A 21,192-nucleotide genomic window follows, 5' to 3' on the forward strand; every position below is an offset into this window, starting at 1 on the left:
CAGCCCGGATGGCAGACACACACGTTTCTGTTGTGGGACCGATCTGCCTGTCCTAGAATTAGAGACTGCATGACGGGCGGGAATGTATCTTCCTTGGCTTCCCTCCAGGCCCAATCTACTAGAGGTTGGTTTTCCTGGCTGGAACATGGTCAGTTGGTCTCCTTTATCCGGGCTCTCTTCCCAAGGGGCACCTACTCCTCGGCGCTCACAGATTTTGATAACCTGGTTGTCTCTGCCTCTGCCATCCCGCATTGCATTTCGGTTATCTATCAGATTTTGGTCAGTACTGCTAACCCCGACAGAGCCTCCTTTTTTGATAAGTGGGAAGCAGACCTTAATACTTCCTTTGACGCACAGTCTGTCCAGAAGATATGCGAGCTCACCCACGGCATCTCCATGGCTGCTAAAGCTAAGGAAAAGAATTATAAAATCATCTCGAGGTGGTATTACTGCCCGGTCACTTTGCACAAGATGTTTCCTGAAACTTCGGACCGCTGCTGGCGATGCCTGACGGATGCTGGTGACATGCTACACATTTGGTGGGCCTGCCCGGGAATTCGTAATTTTTGGGATAAGGTTTTAGGAATTTACAATGCATATTCTGGACAGGCTGTCGTCAACTCTCCCCAATTAGCTTTGCTGTCTAAATTGCCAGGTTCCCTCTCTAAGACCAAAAAGGGAATCTTGCGGCACTTTCTGACAGCCGCCCGCATGGTCATCCCCCGGCATTGGAAAACTTCCCTGGTACCTACCCTGGCAGAATGGATGGGTGAACTCAGAGACCTTGGTAGAATGGAGGAACTAGTGGCTGAGGCCCACGATAGGTCTGACAAATTTGAGAAAGTGTGGTTTCCTTGGCGTTTGTTCATGGATTCAGAGGAGTTTCTCACTCTTATCCGTGAGCCTCTACCATCTGGAGAATGAGTCTCTTAGGCTAGTGAGTCAGCTTGGCTGTGGTGTCCGCCCCCCCCCCCCCTTCCCCTGTCATCCGCCTCCCTCTCTCCTCTCTATTTCTGGTTCTTCTCTCTTTTGTTCTTCTTTTACTTTGTTTTTATGCTTGCATTTCCACATTGCTGTTGTTGATATTGCTTCTTCTGGTTCGTCAGGCACCTTTAGCGGCATATTGCTATAATTGTTAGCCTTCTATACTTATGTTCTTTTATTATATTAGAAATCCGGATGCCATGCGACTTGCAGGTCGCAATTTACTGCATGTTATTTGATCTGTATCTGTTATTTTTGCATGGTTTCCAATAAAATCAGATTACACATAAAAGCAGCTATCCAACAGTACAAGGGGTTTTGGAGGGGCACATTGCAGGTACAGAGTCGCTTTAAGCCAAGTTCTGATCTGTGAAGACAGTTTCCGTATATGATTTAAAAGCTGCATTATTATTATTATTATTATTATTATTATTATTCTTGTATACTCTACTTTGAAACCAATGGATAATAGATTCAAGTTTGCAGCTTTAGGCTATGTTCACACTATGTATGTGTGAGGCTGTATTTTTTATGCGGCTGTAAATGTGCGGATGAAACTACGGCCGTGGGAAAAAAATAGACATGCGGCTGAAAACATACGGTCATTTACTTGGAAATCTGGTTCAACTAAAAAAAAACAAATAAAATCTTAAGAAAGTGATGCAAACACCTCTGGAATGCATCTGGGAAAGCAGGGAAACAGTTTACATGAATTGCTATTACCGGGGTTTGCGATCCTCTGCAGTATGCCGATGCCTCTCATGGTTAATATATTGAATTAATAAAACACATTTTCGTTGTAATAGTCCCTTTCATTGTTCAATAATTAAATTTAAACGAATCCATCATTTTGCAATTAAATATACTGTTAAAATAAATATATAAATAAATAAATGTATATTTATATATATATTTATTTTTTTACAGTATATTTAATTGCACAATAATGGATTCGTTTAAATTAAATTATTACACAACGAAACTGATTTTATTACAACGAAAATGTGTTTTATTAATTAAATATTAATTAGTACAGGAAGCTCCAGTAAGCCGTTAATTCATATTGCCGGCAATAGAGCATTCTGTACTAATCATCACTTTACTTTAATTAAAACATCTAACATCCCGGAGGAGCGATCTCCCCCACTAGACACCAGGGAACGGCTGCCTCAGCTGCCTCAGATTACTTGATTAGCGGGCATGGCGATCAGACCGTGCCCGCTAATAGCCGCGATCCCGGGCTACACGCGACACCCAGGATTGCGCGGCCCCGCTCTGAACACCTCCTGGGGACATATGACGTACAAGTACGTCATATGTCCATAAGAGGTTAAAGGAGAAGTTCAACAAAATTTTTTATTAAAGTAATGTATTGCCCCCCAAAAGTTATACAGATCACGAATATACACTTATTACAAGACATGTACATAAAGTGCTTTTTTCCCTGCACTTACTACTGCATTAAGACTTCACTTCCTGGATAAAAAGGTGATGTCACAACCCGACTCCCAGAGCTGTGCGGGCTGTGGCTGCTGGAGAGGATAATGTCAGGGGGACACAGGGCACTGGAGGGACACTAGACATCCCTCTGCCATCATCCCTTTCCAGCAGCCACAGCCTGCACAGTTCTGGGAGTCGGGTTGTGACATCACCATTTTATCCAGGAAGTGAAGCCTTGATGCAGTAGTAAGTGCAGGAAAAATAGCACTTTATATGCATTTCCCATAATAAGTGTATATTGGGGATTTTATAACTTTTGGGGGGCAATACAATGCTTTAATAAAAATTTTCACCTTTTCTCCTTTAATAACATATTTTCTTTCCAAGAAAGCAGTGACTTTAGAATGCGTGACATCAGAAATCTTCATATTAACGTGTTGGGGGCCTTTTAGGCCCCCATGCGAATCACATGGAAAAACACACTTATATAAAACTTCTACAAGTTTATTTTAAAACTGCTAAATAAAATATGACTAGTAAACAAAATTTTACTAATTTTTCACAAATAAAACCAAAAAAATTATTTTTTTTCCAAATTTCTCACAAACATATGAAAAAACGCATAGAATTCTATACCAAACTAGCTGCAGCTACATTTCTATTATGTTTCTTTTCTATTCTATTAGTCTTCCAAACAATTTTGACAAGTTATTTTTTCGGAAGAATGTTCTTTGCAGACATTTTCCTTACAAATTGAACAAAATCTCTCAGTTTTCCTTTCTACGTTTCTTGGACACATGAAACAGCGCTTTCTTTTTCTTTCTCCTGGCCCTGGAATCATCTGAAACTGTACGCCACACCGTTTCATTGCTTCTTTAGTTTGCTTTATCAAGCCTTTCACGTCACTTTGCTGTATCATGTGAGGCATTACAAGCTCATGACAAAGGTCCTTCAAAAATAGGCGTCTCCTGTCCTTCCTCCGTGCATGGAATTCTGGATGATTTTCTGTATAAATGATGAATGAATTCAGGGCTGCTACATCAAGCATATTTGAAAAAAGTACTACAGGCCATCGTTTTGTTTGCCTCTTGCATGAATATTCTCCCACCATCTCATCCATTTTGTCTACACCTCCTTTAGTTTTATTGTAATACAGGATGATTTCTGGCTTTAATTTTCTGTCATTGCTGTCAATACTGCAATTGTGATGCATGGTACTGAGTAAAATCACTGATTTCTCCTTCTTTGCTTTGTAAGATACCAAAGTCGCTTTGTTATTGAATCCAAAGACACTCTCATAAAGTGCTCGCTGACGATTGTGTTTCAGTGCTTCTGGAATTTCTCGGCGGTTTGCCTTGATAGTACCAACAAGTGTAATATGTTTTTGAAGCAGAAAATTGCCTAGTTCAACATTGGTGAAATAATTGTCCATGGTAATGTTTCTACCTGAACTGAATATTGGAACAGCAAGAGTTTTGACAATTTCAGACCCCAGATCCTTCTGTGCTGGTGCACCAACCTCTTTGCCACAGTAGATTACGCCATTTATGCCATAATAACATGCCGAATCATACATCCAGAAGATTTTGATTCCATATTTGGCTGGCTTGCTGGGCATGTATTGTATGAACTTGTAGCGTCCTCTGAACGGTACAAGTTGCTCATCTACTGTAACATTAGCACTAGGATTGTAAAGTTTGGTGCAATTTTTGATAAATATGTTCCAAATATAACTGATAGGGGCTAATTTGTCTGTTTCAAACCTCAATGCACGTGTTCGCTTATCATCAAATCGAATATGTCTTCTAATTTCCTCATATCTGTCCACTGACATTGTCGCCTTATAGTGTGGATCAGAGAGTGGGTCCAGAAATAATTCTCGTATAGGAACATCATACGATTTTTGACTTCCTGCCAGCAGTAAAAGTCCAATGTATGCATAAAGTTCCTCTTTTGAGATATTTTTCCAGGACTTATTTTTTGCAGAAGCAATACGTCTTCCTTCTAGGTTTGAACATAAAAGGACCTCTTCTGCCATATTGTCAGAAAAAAAAGTACAGAATACGTCTTTAGGGGAAAAGTACCTGGGACTTCCCACGGCTCCTTGAGCCTGTCTCACAATATTATGGATTGCAGTACGTCCGACTAATGTAGGTTTACTGTCCCAAAAAATATTCGTTTTGGATGTTCTACTTATCACTTCTTGAGGATCCACTGTATTCACTTCTTCATCATCAGAAGAAGAAGAATCACTTGAGGATGTTTGATTCTCTGGTGGCAGGTACTCGTCATCGGACAAAGATAGTTCACTTTCATCATCACTTTGAAACATAATTGCTTCAATCTCTTGGTCAGTCAGATGCTTGGTGGAAGACTGCGCCATTGCTGACTAGATGTTAGCAAACTATGAAAAAAACAATGAACACAATCAAGATTGTCCACTCTTTGCTTGTGTGTGACACACTGTAAGGGTAATGTGCCCCCTCCCTCCTCTCACCCTCAGCAGCTCTTACCTTTTATACTTTATTTTAGGTGGTGTACAATTCTCTGGATGTCTTTAGCTCAATAGCTTTACCATTTGCAGGCTTCTTAGAATCAGAGAAACTGAAACTGAATCAGTCTTCCTCTCAACATCTTATCTTATCTCAGGTCCTTCACAATTAGCTCACAGTGTATACTGTCGTCATTACTCTATACACAGCTCATTACTGTATTCCGAAGGACCTGAGATGATGTCATGGCCTTACCACTCCCTCACAAAATCACATGACATCCTCATATGGCATTATCCACACCCTGGCCCCCCCACCAGCATTACTGAGTACAAATAAAGTAACTTGAGACACAAACACTACTGAGAAAATGATAAAATATACATGGGGGCCTAAAAGGCCCCCAACACGTACAGATGTGGTTTTCACAAAAAAAGCATTGTTACACCGAAATGCCTATGAAAAAAATTATATGAACAACTGGATATTACCAAAAACGACATACTTGAGGATTACCTGGAGTTTCAAAATTCTAACTTAAGTAATTTTGCAGATAATAGCAAAAAAGTAAGCATGGGGGCCTAAAAGGCCCCCAATACGCATTCTAGGGTTAAGATCTTCATAAAATAAGAGCTCTGTTATAGAACCACTCTGCGACTACAGCGTTTCTGCTCTTGGTCTCGGCTAAGCAGCAGGAAATACACTTTATGCTCAGTGTTTAATCAATAAAAATGAAAAATATTACTAGAATTTAGGAAATGTTTCCAAAGCAGAAAATATCTGCTGGAAAATCTATAATTAAAAAGTTTTTTCCCCCTCGATATCTCATTAATAGTGGAAGAGTCCGCGCGATTAATCATTTTTTCAACTAAAAGATACGCCCAAAACCTACTCCACCTTTCAGGTGGCGTAGGTTTTCGGCTGTGCGCACACACGCAGTCCGCCTCTACATAAATCTCCGTAGCGCCAGAGACGCGGGGACATTTATAAGTCCGGCGTAAAAAACGCCGGACTTAATAAATGTTCCCCTTTATGTTGAAAAAAATCCTAAGAATTTTTTTCTAACTTTCTATTTTACCACCTATATAGTACTGAGCTGAGGCTTCCTATTTTGTGTGATGATGATGAGGAGGATGCTGCTGGGAAGTGATCAGTGCAACATTACAGTGAAAAGGGACACAGATAGATAAAGAATGCAATACAATTTGGCGCCACTAAGTAGTCAAAATAATGCAAGATTAAGGGGTGCACCTGCAAAATTACAGTGAAAGGAGACACAGATAAAGAACGTGATGTAATTTGGTGGGCACCACTAAGTGGTCAAAATAATGCAAAATTAAGGGGTGCATCGGTGCTCCAAAGAAATAGCCCTGAACAAAAAAAAAAGAGAAAGTGGGATCACAAATCATTATCCACATCCATAAGCAAGAATAAGTTTTATTAAAATGGTTGCAAGAGTTAAAGGACAACTCCGGTAAAACCTTTTCTATTGCTAATTACCGCACATTGCAAAGTTATAAGTGTTATAAATACATACTTACCCAATAACTGTCGACCCTGTGACCATGTTTTCTTCTCTGGGTGCCATTTTGTTCTGATGGTGTTACTCTCATGGAGGCTGGCCTAACTCTTCCTCCTTCAGTCAGGCCAGCCCCCTCTACAGCATCATTGGATGACTCATGCTGCTTAGTTGTGATTGGCTGAGCAAGCTAAAAGCCATCTGATGTGCTACAGCCAATGAAAAGGTTGCCTGTGTGCATGCGCACTAGCAGCCTTTTCTTTTCCATTCACTGTAAGATTGCCTACAGGGCTGTGAAATACTAGGGTTAAGTTGGAGGTGTGGGATAAGCCTTTTGTACCCATACACCTTCACCTCTAATTTTTGGTCTTTGTTCTGCAAGTCCATAATAAACATTATCAATAGTATTTTCTATCACAGTCATAATTCATTGTTAGCCACTGAATCTGCTTTGTCTGGGCAGAAAGCCTGCAAGCTGAGGCTGTTTCTAAGCATTTCCTTTTCACTCAAAGCCCTCTGCCCCTCTCCTCTCCATAGACTTGTATGGGCACATCTTATTGCCTTAGTGATACAGATAACCGAGTTTCTGTAGTACAGAGTTTATAATATCTGCTTGCACTGTTGATTTCTGCAACGTTGTATGAACTGACAGGTACACATTAAGGGTGACCTACCCTTCAAGACATAAAGCAAAGGGTTTTAGAAAGAAATTATCATTTTGTTTTAAAATGTAAATTAACTTTCATAGACATTCTTTTCATCAAAGCAAATGAGGAGACTGTATAAAAGTAGTTGTGAAGTACCCAAATCCAATCTGAAAGTGATCCAACAAAACACTTATATTTTGTAGCCAAGAGTCATTTAGTATTAAATTATCTTACGTTCATGAAAATGCAGAGAAGTTCTTTCACTGAAAATCCTGCATGACAACCCTCTGACAACAAAGTGGATGCGCTCTTTCAACTTGATTCCCCAGATACTGTGGTACAAATGCTAAACTAGGTCAACGCATCACAGAACTTCTAGCAGGAATTTCACTTTGAGTTACATATCTTTCAAACTGCTAACCAGCGTGCAGCATTTCATACAGTATGATATCACTTAAACACACTGCTTAACCTGAGGTCACGACGAGAGAAATGGCAGGGCAGTCCACACTTCTTCATTTCAACTGCACTGTGAGACAGAACCATACTGAAAATTTCAAACGGTGTGAACTTACTTCCATATCACTTCCAGAACTTCAACTTTCTAACATCTAGAAATTAAACTTATATAAACCAGGATCGGTTGACTCTCCAGACAGAGCTCTCAAAGTATATATATGTACAGTCTGGGAAATCACAACTCTGAAGCATCTTTTCTTAGGGTACGTTCACACGTACAGGATCCGCAGCAGATCTGCAGCAGATTTGACAGTGCAGATTTGATGCTGCAGATCCCGTACGTGTGAACGAACCCTTAAACATCTGTTGTTCCTTCTAAAAACGCAGTAATTGACAAGTGGGTGTTACCATTCCTCTTTGTTGAAACTGTGTGCCCTCACCCTTAGGGCCCTATTACAAGGGACGATTATCTTGCAAAAAATCAATACAGGTGGTCCTCGGGTTACCACGGTCTCGAGTTACGACGTTTCGTGGTTACAACGATTTGTTCCGACGCCTTGTTCCGACCTACGCGGTTCTGTCGTAAGTCGAATACGTGCAGTGGTGGAAGAATACAGTACAGTACTGTACTATACTATACAGTGACAGGTTCCAGACTGAGAAAAACGAGTCTCCTGGCTGCTATAACGCCCTGCATTATGGCTCCCAAACCTAAGTCAGACTCTGCTGATGCCAGTGCATCAAAGAAAAGAAAGGCCATCACCATGGAGGTGAAATTAGATATCATTAAGAGATATGATAAGGGGGAAACAGCGACAGACATTGGTCGGATATTAGGACTTAGTCGTTCGACTGTCGCTACGATTATCAAGGATAAACCCCATATCCTTGAACATGTGAAAGGATCTGCTCCTATGAAAGCCACAGTGATAACAAAGCAGCGCATTGGGCTTATCATTGAGATGGAAAGATTGCTAGTGCTGTGGTTGGAAGACCAAAACCAACGCCGTATCCCTGTGAGCCTTATGGTCATTCAGGAGAAGGCTCGGCAATTGTTTGAGGCGCTGAAAAGAGAAAAGGGAGAAGAAAGTGAAAGTGAGGAGTTTGTAGCGAGTAGAGGTTGGTTTATGAGGTTTAAGGAGCGTGCCAATTTCCATAACATTAAAGTGCAAGGTGAAGCTGCTAGTGGTGATGACAAAGCAGCAAGAGAGTTTCCTAAAGCACTGGCTCAGATAATTGCGGAGGGGGATTACTGTGCCCAACAAGTGTTTAATGTGGATAAGACAGGCTTGTTCTGGAAACGCTTGCCTAACCGCACGTACATCTCCAAGGAGGAGAAGTCAGCACCAGGTCATAAAGTCAGCAAGGCGAGACTGACTTTGCTTCTTGGAGGCAATGCTGCTGGTGACTACAAACTGAAGCCCATGCTGGTGTATCAGGCTGAGAATCCCAGGGCACTCAAGCGCATTTCTAAGGCTCAACTACCAGTCATCTGGAAGTCTAACAGGAAGGCATGGGTGACACTTGCAGTGTTTGAGGACTGGTTCAACAACTATTTTGTGCCAAGCAAGGAGCGGTACTGTACCTCCAAAGATATCCCCTTTAAGGTGTTGCTCATTCTGGAAATGCCCCTGGACACCCTGCTGATGTGGATGACTTTCACCCTAATGTCAAGGTGGTTTACCTTCCACCTAATATAACTGCTCTAATACAGCCTATGGACCAAGGAGTCATTGCTACATTCAAGGCCTACTACCTCCGAAGGGTCATTGGCAATGCTTTACAAGCAACTGAAAAGAATAAGGACTTGACTCTAAAGGACTTTTTGAAAAAATACAACATCCTTGATGCTGTGCAGAACATTGCTGATTCCTGGGATGAGGTGAAGCAGATCAGTATGAATGGTGTGTGGAAAAAACTGTGTCCCCAGTTTGTGACTGATGTCACAGAGGTTCAAGAGTCAGTGACTAGTGTCATACAGAACATTGTTGCTATGAGTAAGGGTGGTATTACACGGGCCGAGCAGGGCCCGATAATACCTGTAAACGAGCAGCGATCTGCTATCCGATAATCGTTTGACAAGAGCTGCAAGGACATCGTTACCGATGTCCTTGCAGCCCTTGCTAAACTGGCATACATTACCCATCCACGTTCCAGGGCTGCTCCTGCCGTCCGCTTCTCCCGGGGTCCCGCGCGCGCTCTAGCTTCACAGTGGCCTGTCAGCTGGTAGGCCGCTCAGCCAATCACAGGCCGGGACCGCCACGGCCTGTAATTGGCTGAGCGGCCTATCAGCTGACAGGCCTCTGTGAAGCTAGAGCGCGCGCGGGACCCCGGGAGAAGCGGACGGCAGGAGCAGCCCTGGAACGTGGATGGGTAATGTATATCGTTAGTCGCCGGCCACGCACCGCTATTACACGTAGCGGTCGGCGCCCGACGAAAATAGGGTCTAACCTATATCAACGATCAGCCGATGATCGTTGTCATCGGCTGATCTTTGCATTTATTACACGGAGCGATAATCGGCCGAATCGGGCCAATTCGGCCGATTATCGTTCCGTGTAATAGTACCCTAAGACAATGAATCTGGAGGTGGAGGAGGAGGATGTCACAGAGCTACTGGCATCTCATGGAGAGGAGTTATCTGCTGAGGACCTTATTCAGCTGGAGAAGCAAATCATAGAGGAAGAGGAAGACATACCAAACCCAGAACCCAAGAGATTCACAAGGCAGGGCTTGGCAAGAGGGTTTGCCCTGATTAAAGAAGGGTTGTCTAAGTTTGAGGCTGAGGATCCCAACATGGAGAGGTACAGTAGTGTTGCCAGAGAAGTCATGGATTCCCTTAGATGTTACAAGGAGATCTTAGAGGAGAAGAAGATGGTCTCCTTCCAGACTAACCTGCAGCAGTACTTCAAGACGACTGAGAGGCCTGCAACAGATTCTGTACCTGTACCCTCTACCTCAGCTGCCCCTCTTGACTTACCTGCCCCAGTATCTCCAGCACCTTCTGCAGCTTCCTCCCAATAAGCCTCTACTCTCTTTAGAATTTTTTTTCTTACAGTACAGTACACTGTTTATTACTGTTAAAGTACTTACAGTACTGTTCTCTTTGTTACAGTACAGTACAGTACGTATGTACTGTTTTTTTCATTACAGTACTGTACACTGTTTATTACTGTTTATCATTATTAAACATACTGCACAACATTTTACTGTACCTATGTGTTTATTGATACTTATGTAGGGTACTGTGTTAGCATACAGTAGGTGTTAGAATAGGCTAGGTGTTTACAGCACAGTACTGTTATTATGGTACAGTACTGTATGAATGTATGATCCGACTTACGTCAAAATTCGGTTTACGACGCCGCGCAAGAACGGATCAACATCGTAAGTCGAGGACCACCTGTATATTGTTCGAATTTAAACGATAATTGTTCTGTATAATTGCAGGCAACAATCGAAAAATCATTAGTATGTCGCTGATCATTGATTTAGACCTGAATCTAAAATTATTGTTAATCGTTCGCTGTAATTCCACATACATTCGCACAAGTTCGGCATTTTTTCACTAATTGTTCAGTGTAATTGCACATTATTCATTGTGTTGCTGGAATGAGAAGGAGTAAACGATCAAAGTAACAATCGCAATAATGATTGTAGTAACGATCGTAACTAACGACTATTATCCTGTGTAATATAGTGAACAATTTGCAATTGCAATCATTTATCGTTAGTCGTTAAAAATCGCTCCATGTGATAGTATACTTAGGCTATGTTAACACGTCAAAAAAAGAGAAAAGGAGTCTGCTTTTTCTATTGCAAACATCTATTGCAAACAGCAGACATTATTTTTTTGCTGTTGACACACAGTTTTTCTTTTTTCACCGTCCTTTCACCATTTTTACAATTAAACTCAGTAGACTTTTAAATTAAAGGGGTACTCCAGCGAAAATATTTTTCTCTTTAAATCAACTGGTTTCAGAAAGTTATATAGATTTGTAGTTTACTTCTATTTAAAAATATCAAGTTTTTCAATACTTAGCAGCTGCTGTATGTCCTGAAGGAAATGTTGTTTTCTTTTAAGTCATACACAGTGCTCTCAGCTGCTACCTCTGTTCCAGACAGGAACTGTCCAGAGCAGGAGAGGTTTTCTATGGGGATTTGCTGCTGCTCTGGACAGTTCCTGTTTTGGACAGAGGTGGCAGCAGAGAGAACTGTGTCAGACTGAAAAGAAAACAACATTTAATGCAGACCTAAAATCATTTAGGCCAGACCTAAAATCATCGTTCCCCCACCGTGCATCGCTACGGTTGAATAGCGGTGCGCGGCGGGCAACCGCCGATTTGACAGCAGAAGCATCATCATCATCATCATACACTACCTGTCCAGGCTTCTTCTCCGCGCTGTATCTTTTGAATGGCCGGTCAGCTGACGGAGCGCTCAGCCAATCACAGGCCGGGACCGCCGCGGCCTGTGATTGGCTGAGTGTGGCCTGTCAGCTGACCGGCCATTCAGAAGATAGAGCGCGTGCGGGACCCTGGGATGAAGACAGCGCAGAGAAGAAGCCTGGACAGGTAATGTATTACTGCTGCTGCAAGGGCTGCAAGGAGATCGGTAACGATCTTCTTGCAGCCCTCGCTCAACGATCATCGGGATGTGGAATAGGCCCAGTAAACAAGCAGCGATCTAGCAGATCGCCGCTCGTTTACATCGTTGATCGGGCCCTCCTTGGCCCGTGGAATAGGACCCTAACCCTGCTTAGACAGTGACAGACAGAAGAATAGGAAACTAAGAAATGGGCTCTATTATTTTATAGAGAATACTAAAAAAAGACATTTCCGGAGCGGTAACATATCCTCTTTTATCAAATCACAAGACATAAATAATACAAAATAAGGGAATTTCTGACTGAAACAAAGGAATGGACTAAATTAAAATACTGCAAACGCTATATAAATTTGAACAAGATCTCCCACCTCCACTGAAAACACATTGTAGATAATCCAAACTAAATTCACACTGAGACCTTTTTAAGATTATAATAACATAAATAGGCCCAATCTTTGCTTCAATGTTTCAACACATAATGGAAAAAGGAGTATAATGCCTTTATCTTTATAAATATGGATATAGTGAAAAACAGATTAGCCTATCATAGTGTTGGTTAAACCTTAGAAGAGAGATCTATAAACTACTCAGAGTCACCTACAGAAAACGCTGTTTTGCATATTTCATTTTTTTTTTTTTTTTTTTAAATAAGACACAGGCCTTCATTTATAATAGGAACAATATGTGCAAACATTCCACTGAGGTTTTGCACTTGTCTATCTCATGACTTTCTTAATAACACCCACTTCTCTTCCGATTTTGTCTTGCTCCAGATCGTAATCAAAAAGCGCTGAGAATTCTTCAATATGCATCCCAGGGGATCACTCTGCTTTTCACAAACTGCAAATCAGACCTCTCTCTGGCTGTAAGGCATATGCTTTGCCTTGTATATCTGGGTTCACACATGGCAGATTTTTTGGAAAAATTCCACTGCAGTTTTTGTGCCAAAGCCAGAAGTGGATTCAAATTTAATAAAAAACATAAAGGGAGGACTTGTACTTCTCCTTCCTGTTGGATTGTCTTGTGGTTTTGGCACAAAAACTGCACCACTCGCATATGACACAGCATCGACCTGTGTAAAAAAAATCCCTTAGATTTATTGCTCCTTTTAAGCATCATATATTATAAAAGCTGTACAATTAAATGGCACTGCACTTCATAATGCAGCTGGCTCAAGGGTAATCCTGTTAAGTATTTTTAGTTTATCATTAATTGTTGTTAGTGATCTGTAGGCAACAGTTTCAGTCCATTATTTAATATAATGTAATCTAGAGACTGACAATATACTTAAAGTGTCACTGTCGTGAATTTTTTTTTTGCAGAAATCAATAGTCCAGGCGATTTTAAGAAACTTTGTAATTGGGTTTATTATCCGAAAAATGCATTTTTATCATGAAAAAGCAGTTTGAAGCTCTCCCCCCTGTCTTCATTGTTCTCCTATGGAGAGAGCTAAAGAAAAGACCAAAACAGGACAACAAAGAGTTAATCTACAAATCCCTCACGGGATATCTCTTCTGACCATCACCAGTGACCTGTCTGAGCTGGGATTACAGCTGTCACCCAGCTCCGTGCCTGTAATCCTCTGTTATCTGCTTTCTGCTGCCGGCTAACTCCCTCCTTCCTCCTCCCCCCTCCCCTCTCCCTAGAGCAGACAGGGGACGTCTCCTGCAACAAGTCACAATTTTCAGATTTTTCAGAGTGGATGAAAAAGAGGAAGGAGGGGGGGACCTGGGAAAAGGCTTTTTACATGCAGATAATGGCAGATTTGGCTAATAAACCCAATTACAAAGTTTCTTAAAATCGCCTGGACTATTGATTTCTGCAAAAAAAAAAAATACGACAGTGACTCTTTAAGGGTATGTTTCCACATATACGTTCAAACTGCAATCTGAAATCTGTGCCAACTAAGTCCCCTGTCCTCCCCCAATAGCCACATTATGTCGCTGATAATGTTCTGTAGCTTTAGGGGGAGATGGGGGGGGGGGGGGGGTTGGGGGGATTGTTTCCCCCATGTGTGGATTGCAATCTGAATGCACGTGTGGAAACACCTTGAGTTGGTTAGATATTTTTATAGCAAAGTAATAAGTAACTTCATAGACATCAATAGAAAACAACCTAGAAGCTTGATCTGCCTGGAGCTGATTTGTAGGCACATTGACTAGTGAGATTTGTAGAACCATCATCTAATCTGCTCTTATCTGTTCTTTTTCCCATGATACCATTACTTACAATACACTGCTCAGAAATAGGAAATGCAAGATTGATATTTAGTTTTCCATTTGGTATTCATTTCTAATCCGGGCTCTGAAGCTATCAGCGCAGTTTTTCCTTAAAGGACAAGTGCCATGAAAAACTTTTTCCCAGTAATTGAAGCACATTACAAAGTTATATAACTCTGTAATATGCTTCAATCACCTATCTGCCTCCCTTCCCTGTCTTTTCACCCCTCCACCCCCCCACCAGGAAGTGTCCTGACTCACACAGACCTGATTACTGTCGTCACCATCACCAAGCTCTTCTCTCAGCTCCTTCTCCTGTTACACTAGCCTCCCCCTCCCCTGACTTGTCAGGTGACAGGCTTGCTCACCTCCGATTGGCTGAACAACTGCAAGCCATCACTTGTCACATCTCACTTGCATATCTTCCCTCAGACTGACTGGGCACATAGGCAGCTCCCCCCTCCCCTCATAGCCTCTCTCCCCCTCCCCTCATACCCTCTCTCCTGCTGCCATGGACTCAGTGAAGGAGTCATGTCACTAGAGAAGATAAGCTGAGCAAGCAGAGTCACCTGACAAGGAGGGGGGGCTGGTGTAACAGGACCTAGAGCAGCCCTCCTGCTGATGACTCACAAGAAGGAGCTGCCTGGTGACGGTGACGACAGTAATCAGGTCTGTGTGAGTCAGGACACTTCCTGGTGGGGGGTGGAGGGGGGAAAAGACAGGGAAGGGAGGCAGATAGGTGATTGAAGCACATTACAGAGTTATATAACTTTGTAATGTGCTTCAATTACTGGGAAAAAGTTTTTCATGGCACTTGTCCTTTAAGGGTATGTTCAAACATATCGTATTGCAGCAGATTTAACACTGCAAGTTTCTTGCAGTGAAATCCTCTGCGATACTGATGGCTATTAAAGGGGTTATCCAGCGCCACAAAAACATGGCTACTTTCTTCCAGGGACAACACAACTGTTGTCTCCAATTCAGGTGTAATTTGCAATTAGGCTCCATTTACTTCAATGGAACTGAATTACAAAACCCCGCCCAAGCTAGAGACAAGAGAGGGGCTGTCTCTGGAGCAAAGTGGCCATGTTTTTGCAGCGCTAGATAACCCCTTTAAAGACTACGTCATTCTCGCAGCAGATTTTTGCTCCACTGTGAGAATAGAGTTCCATAGCATTGTAAAACCTAAGATCTAGTGATGTTGTAATAGTAAAAAACAATAAAGCAGCCATTCTTACCTGCCCGCACTCCCCCACACCCTCCGGTGCCACCTCCGCATCCCCTGCTCAGAGATAGCCTGCTCGGCCAATCATTGTGCTGTCCTGTCTCAGGCCATCACTGAGTGGGGACCCAGAGACAGCACTGGAGGTCATTGGGGGAGCGCAGACAGGTTATTGTCTTTTACTATAAAAGCAGCACTCTATCTTAGATTTTACAATATTATGGCACTCTATTCTTGCAGTAGAATAAAAACATGTATTAAGAAAAGAATAGCAAATGGACAACGGACTATAATTTTTTGCTTTTTTTTAGTTCTGAGCAGTGTGTTACACTGTATGTAAACTCATATAAAATAGTCAGTAACGGGAATTGCAGCAGATTTCAAGCGATAAGTGTGAACCCACCCTTAGGAAAATCAAAGACATTATTAAAAAAACAACCTATTACCATGCTACTAAAAAAAATTCTAACTAACTCTAGATCTGATGTAGCCAGTTCCTGAATTTTCCACATATGGACTCAGATTGTGATTCACATACTGTGAAAAAACAGCCTTCCCATGTCCCCAATAGCTGGAGAACATTATCAGTAAGATTGTGTGGGGGGGAGTACAGGGGACTTGGTTTTCACAGTGTTCAGATCGCTATTTGAACAAATATGTGTTAACATGCCCTAAAGTAGATTGTCATCCTGTAGATTACATAATATCACATATTTGACAGTGCTGTGGATTTCACTGCAAGAAACTTGCAGAGTGGAATTGGCTGCAATATGGTAGCATGTGAAGGTACCCTAGGAGTCATACACACGTTCCATACATGGTCCATATGTATGGACGATGTGCTATGGAACAGACTTCAGAGTTCACACCATCATTATTTATTCCGCTCTGTAGCATACTATCTGAATAAACGGACCTTCCACGGACCATGTGCTTGACCTCTAAAAGTGGTTACCATTTTTTTTTTTTTTTTGAAAAATGTTATGATTTCAGGTACATATTAGGGAGGGTTTTCTCTAAAATCAATCATTCAACTACTTATTTAATCCGTAGCAGACTGTATAAGCATCATCAATCATGGCAGCCATAGAGGCCTTTAGAAATCCTTGGGCTACCTTGACAACATATCAGCTCGCTGTGATCTTGTCATGGGAAGCCAATGTGAATCCTATACCACTAATGATGTGTGACATTTTTGACAAAGGCATTTAAATGGTTAAATGACCAACATTAGTGTGATCGCTGATTTCAGTCATTAGCTGTGGGTGTCTACTGCAGAAAGCAGCTGACACCTGTTGTCTAAGAATCTAGCTCTGCTCCTGAGCCTGCTCCATACACCCTTTATGTCCACTGGTGGAGTTTCACATGACTGATGCCATGTTTAGTTCTACTCAGTAAGGGTACAAACACACACACACCGTATACGCAGCGTATTTACTGCTGCGATACGCAGCAAATACGCAGCAGATACGCAGCAGATTGGATCTAAATAGCTAAACACAGCATCAAATCTGCACCATCAAATCTGCTGCGTATCTGCTGCATATACGGTGTGTGTGTTTGTACCCTTAGCCTATGAATGCATTACACCATGGGTCTCCAAACTGTGGCCCTCCAGCTGTTGCAAAACTACATTTCCCATCATGCCTGGACAGCCAAATCCAAAGGTTTAGCTGTCAAGGCATGATGGGAGTTGTAGTTTTACAACAGCTGGAGGGCCGCAGTTTGGAGACCCATGCATTACACAGTAGGCTATATCATTCATATATGTATACTGCACTAGTAGTCATGTGAACAGAATTTTAAACACATGTATATTAGAAAACTATGATTTAGCATTCCATAAATAAATATATTAAAATAAATATCATAACCTGAACGATCCCTTTATATGGAGGCTTCACATGTACATCACTGGTCAGAAAATGGGTAAAGATGACAGTTCTATTAGCATAAGGGTACAAACCCACACACCGTATACACAGCAGATACGCAACAAATATGCAGCAAATACGCAGCAGATTTGTTGGTGCAGATTTGATGCTGTGTTCAGTTATTTAGATCTAATCTGCTGCGTATTTGCTGCGTGTTTGCTGCGTATCACAGCAGTAAATACGCTGCATATACGGTGTGTGGGTTTATACCCTAATGATACATCTGATCAAAACAACTGCTTATTAACAAAATACAGCATTCTGTGGCTTCTTACAAAACACACTTTGAGGGTACAAACACACACACCGTATACGCTGCGTATTTACTGCTGCGATACGCAGCAAATACGCAGCAGATACGCAGCAGATTAGATCTAAATAACTGAACACAGCATCAAGTCTTCACCATCAAATCTGCTACGTATCTGCTGCATATACGGTGTGTGTGTTTGTACCCTGAGGGTATAAACCCACACACCGTATACGCAGCAAATACGCAGCAAATACGCAGCAGATGTGATGGTGAAGATTTGATGCTGTTCAGTTATTTAGATCTAATCTGCTGCGTATTTGCTGCGTATTTTCTGCGTATCGCAGTAGTAAATACGCTGCATATACGGTGTGTGGGTTTATACCCTGAAGGGTAACCTATGGAAAACTGTAAGAGAACCCCTCCTTCTATGATACACAGCCAAATCAGGTCACAGAGAAAAGCCATTTTATTTTCTCTGAGCTCTAGTTCAGAAGCAAACAGTGATTTGATTTGCATCCAAAAGCAGCACTAGGTCAACAATCTTCTTAAAAGGATTTAACTAACCAATTTATTTATTTATTTTTAGATTAGCACTAGCTTTTTTGGATTGCAAGATCAACAGAAAAAAAAAAAAAATTAAATGTAGTGCCCAATATGGCGAATGGTTGTTGCATAACATCTCTAGCATTTGGTGCTTCAAATATTATGCTGCAAGCACAACAGAGCAATTATGAATGCTAAATATAGAACTCTTATCTGGACATACAACTAGAGACAGTGCATGTGAATGCAGGATTATCTGCCATAGTGTGGCTCGGCTCAGAGCACTCTAAGCACAGTCAGTGCACGCATGCAGATGATGAAAAGAGTAAGGACAAAAGGGGGATGTCAAACCTAATTATTACACTAGAACATTAGCTGGGATCATTAATGCAATTTCCAAAATACTTTGATACCGTGAAACTTACAATCTACTAATATTTTGTCAGATGATTATTCCAAGTGTATAGACAGACGGCATGACATTTGTGTAAAGTACATATGCAGCTGACAGAACCGAGCAGAAGCCTCAGGAATGAGGTCATGTACAAGTGACTCATCATGGCTGGAATGTCTAATAAGCATCAGCTTATACGTAGAACCATCACAGTACAACATGCAGAAAATACAAATAGAACACAAATGAGACACATTTCAGAGATGGGATAAATAGGAATGGCTCTTTTATAGGTTATGTTTTATTCTGGAGTGAGTCACAATCCACACTGTATATCCCTTGACAGAAGTGAGGTTATAATCAGGGGGGCATTTGAAACAGACAGAACTACACTGAGACAAAAGACTACAGAAAGTCCAACTATTCTCTCTCTATGCTTCACAAAGGTCACAAGGAAAAGGTGAATGCATCTGATGTTATGGTCCTTTTAGACGGAACGATTATCGTTCGAATTTGCACGATAATGATCACATTTGAGCGATAATCGTTCCGTGTAAACACAGCGAACGATCAAGCGACGAGCGACAAATCGTTCATTTTGATCTTTCAACATGTTCTCAAATCGTCATTGATCATTCGCAAAAAATTTGCAGATTGTTCCGTGTAAACAGTCTTTTAATGATCTCACCTATGTGTGAGATAGGCTTAAGCGATTGCAAAACGATTTTTCCGTACGATATATCGTACCATCTTAACGCTGATTGTTATAAAAAACACATAGTTCATTCAAAATCGTTAATCGTGCGATCAGGCGAATTATCGCTCTGTCTAAAAGGACCATTAGGGTTTGTGCACACCGAGGAAAACATGCAGAGGACTTCACTCTCCGCCTGTGCCATAGACTCCATTCTATGGTCAGTCAGATTCTGCCATCCGCCCGAAGAATCATCAGGTTTTTTGCAAATAGCTAAAGGCCCCTCCCTTCATTGCTGGCCTGGAGCAGAAGCATTGGAGCTGCTGACTGAATGTGTGGACCCCTGAAGCACTATACAAACACATATATACTCACAGACACTTATTTTTTATGCAAGTAAATTTTAGAGCTCCACATATTCAGTCAGCAGCTCCAGAGCTTCTGCTCCAGGCCAGCAATGAGGGGAGTGAAGGGGCCTTTAGATATTTGCAAAACTAAAACAAATATTTGGGGTGATTTATCAAACATTGTCTAAAGTGAAACTGGCTTAGTTGCCCCAACAACCAATCAGATTCCACCTTTCATTTTCCAAAGAGTCTGTGAGGAATGAATAGTGGAATCTGATTGGTTGCTAGGGGCAACTGGGCCAGTTTCACTTTACACCATGTTTGATAAATCTCCCCCTGTACTTTTACATGTAGCTGTAACAGGCTCCAGCCATAATACCGAACCAACTGAAGTCTAAGCACTATACTTTATCTCTGCATGCCTCGGAAGAAAAATACAATGTGCCATGTTGTATTAGATGTCATACTGCAGAGGTATTTTTCCATAGGAACATTAATTCTAGCATAAGATATCCCCCCGAATAATGTGCTATGTAGAGGGCTATGCCAACAGCTCTTTAGTACTAAGCCACAGGGACTTTGTGTGCTGCTTTACAGACTCTGTGCACATGACCATGACATGAGGCCTAAAGCCATCCAGTCATGAAATACATAAAGCAGTTACTTTTTAACATAAATCTTATTTTTATTTTACATAGTTAGAGACAAGTGAGCAATAAACATTTCTACTCTCATTGTCAAGATTATGCCCAGAGGCATACTATGTTCATCTTTCCTGCAATTCTGTTTCTTTTATTACCATATGCACCCCCACCCCTACTCCCAAAAAAACAACTGTGTACTTAAAGTGACTCTGTACCCACAATCCGACCCCCCCCCCCCCCCCCAAACCGCTTGTACCTTCAGATAGCTGCTTTTAATTCAAGATCTGTCCTGGGGTCCGTTCGGCAGGTGATGCAGTTATTTTCCTAAAAAACAACTTTTCAACCTGCAGTCCTGTGCCCAACGGTTGTGGCCTAGATTGTGTATGCATTAGGCTGGCACACCCTCTCTGTCCCTCCTCCCTGCCCTCTTTATCATTAGGAATGCTCCAGGCAGATTGTCTACTATTCCGCACATGGGCTGAATCGTTAAGGCACCTGTGTAGTTTTCACTGCAGAGGAATAGGAAAAATGTTGAAGAGGGCGGAGAAAAGGGATGGTGCAAAGTTAGGGCACAGATACTCCAAGCAATGGCCGTTGGGCACAGGGCTGCAAGTTTAAAAGTTGTTTTTTAGGACAATAACTGCATCACCTGCCGAACGGACCCCAGGACAGATCTTGAATTAAAAGCAGCTATCCGAAGGTACAAGTGGTTTGGGGGGGGGGGAGTCAGATTGTGGGTACAGAGTGGCTTTAATAAACTTTATGCATGCCAAGTAACATATAAGATATTATT

At 41.7% G+C, this 21,192-nt stretch overlaps 1 protein-coding gene across 13 annotated transcripts in view; it reads right to left on the minus strand.

Moving 5' to 3' along the window:
- EPB41L3 (erythrocyte membrane protein band 4.1 like 3) overlaps positions 1–21,192 on the minus strand; it is a 168,117-nt gene that overhangs the window by 85,157 nt on the left and 61,768 nt on the right. The window lies entirely within an intron of this gene.

The sequence above is a fragment of the Dendropsophus ebraccatus genome, chromosome 2 (assembly GCF_027789765.1).
Source record: "Dendropsophus ebraccatus isolate aDenEbr1 chromosome 2, aDenEbr1.pat, whole genome shotgun sequence".
NCBI classification, from domain to species: Eukaryota; Metazoa; Chordata; class Amphibia; order Anura; family Hylidae; genus Dendropsophus; species Dendropsophus ebraccatus.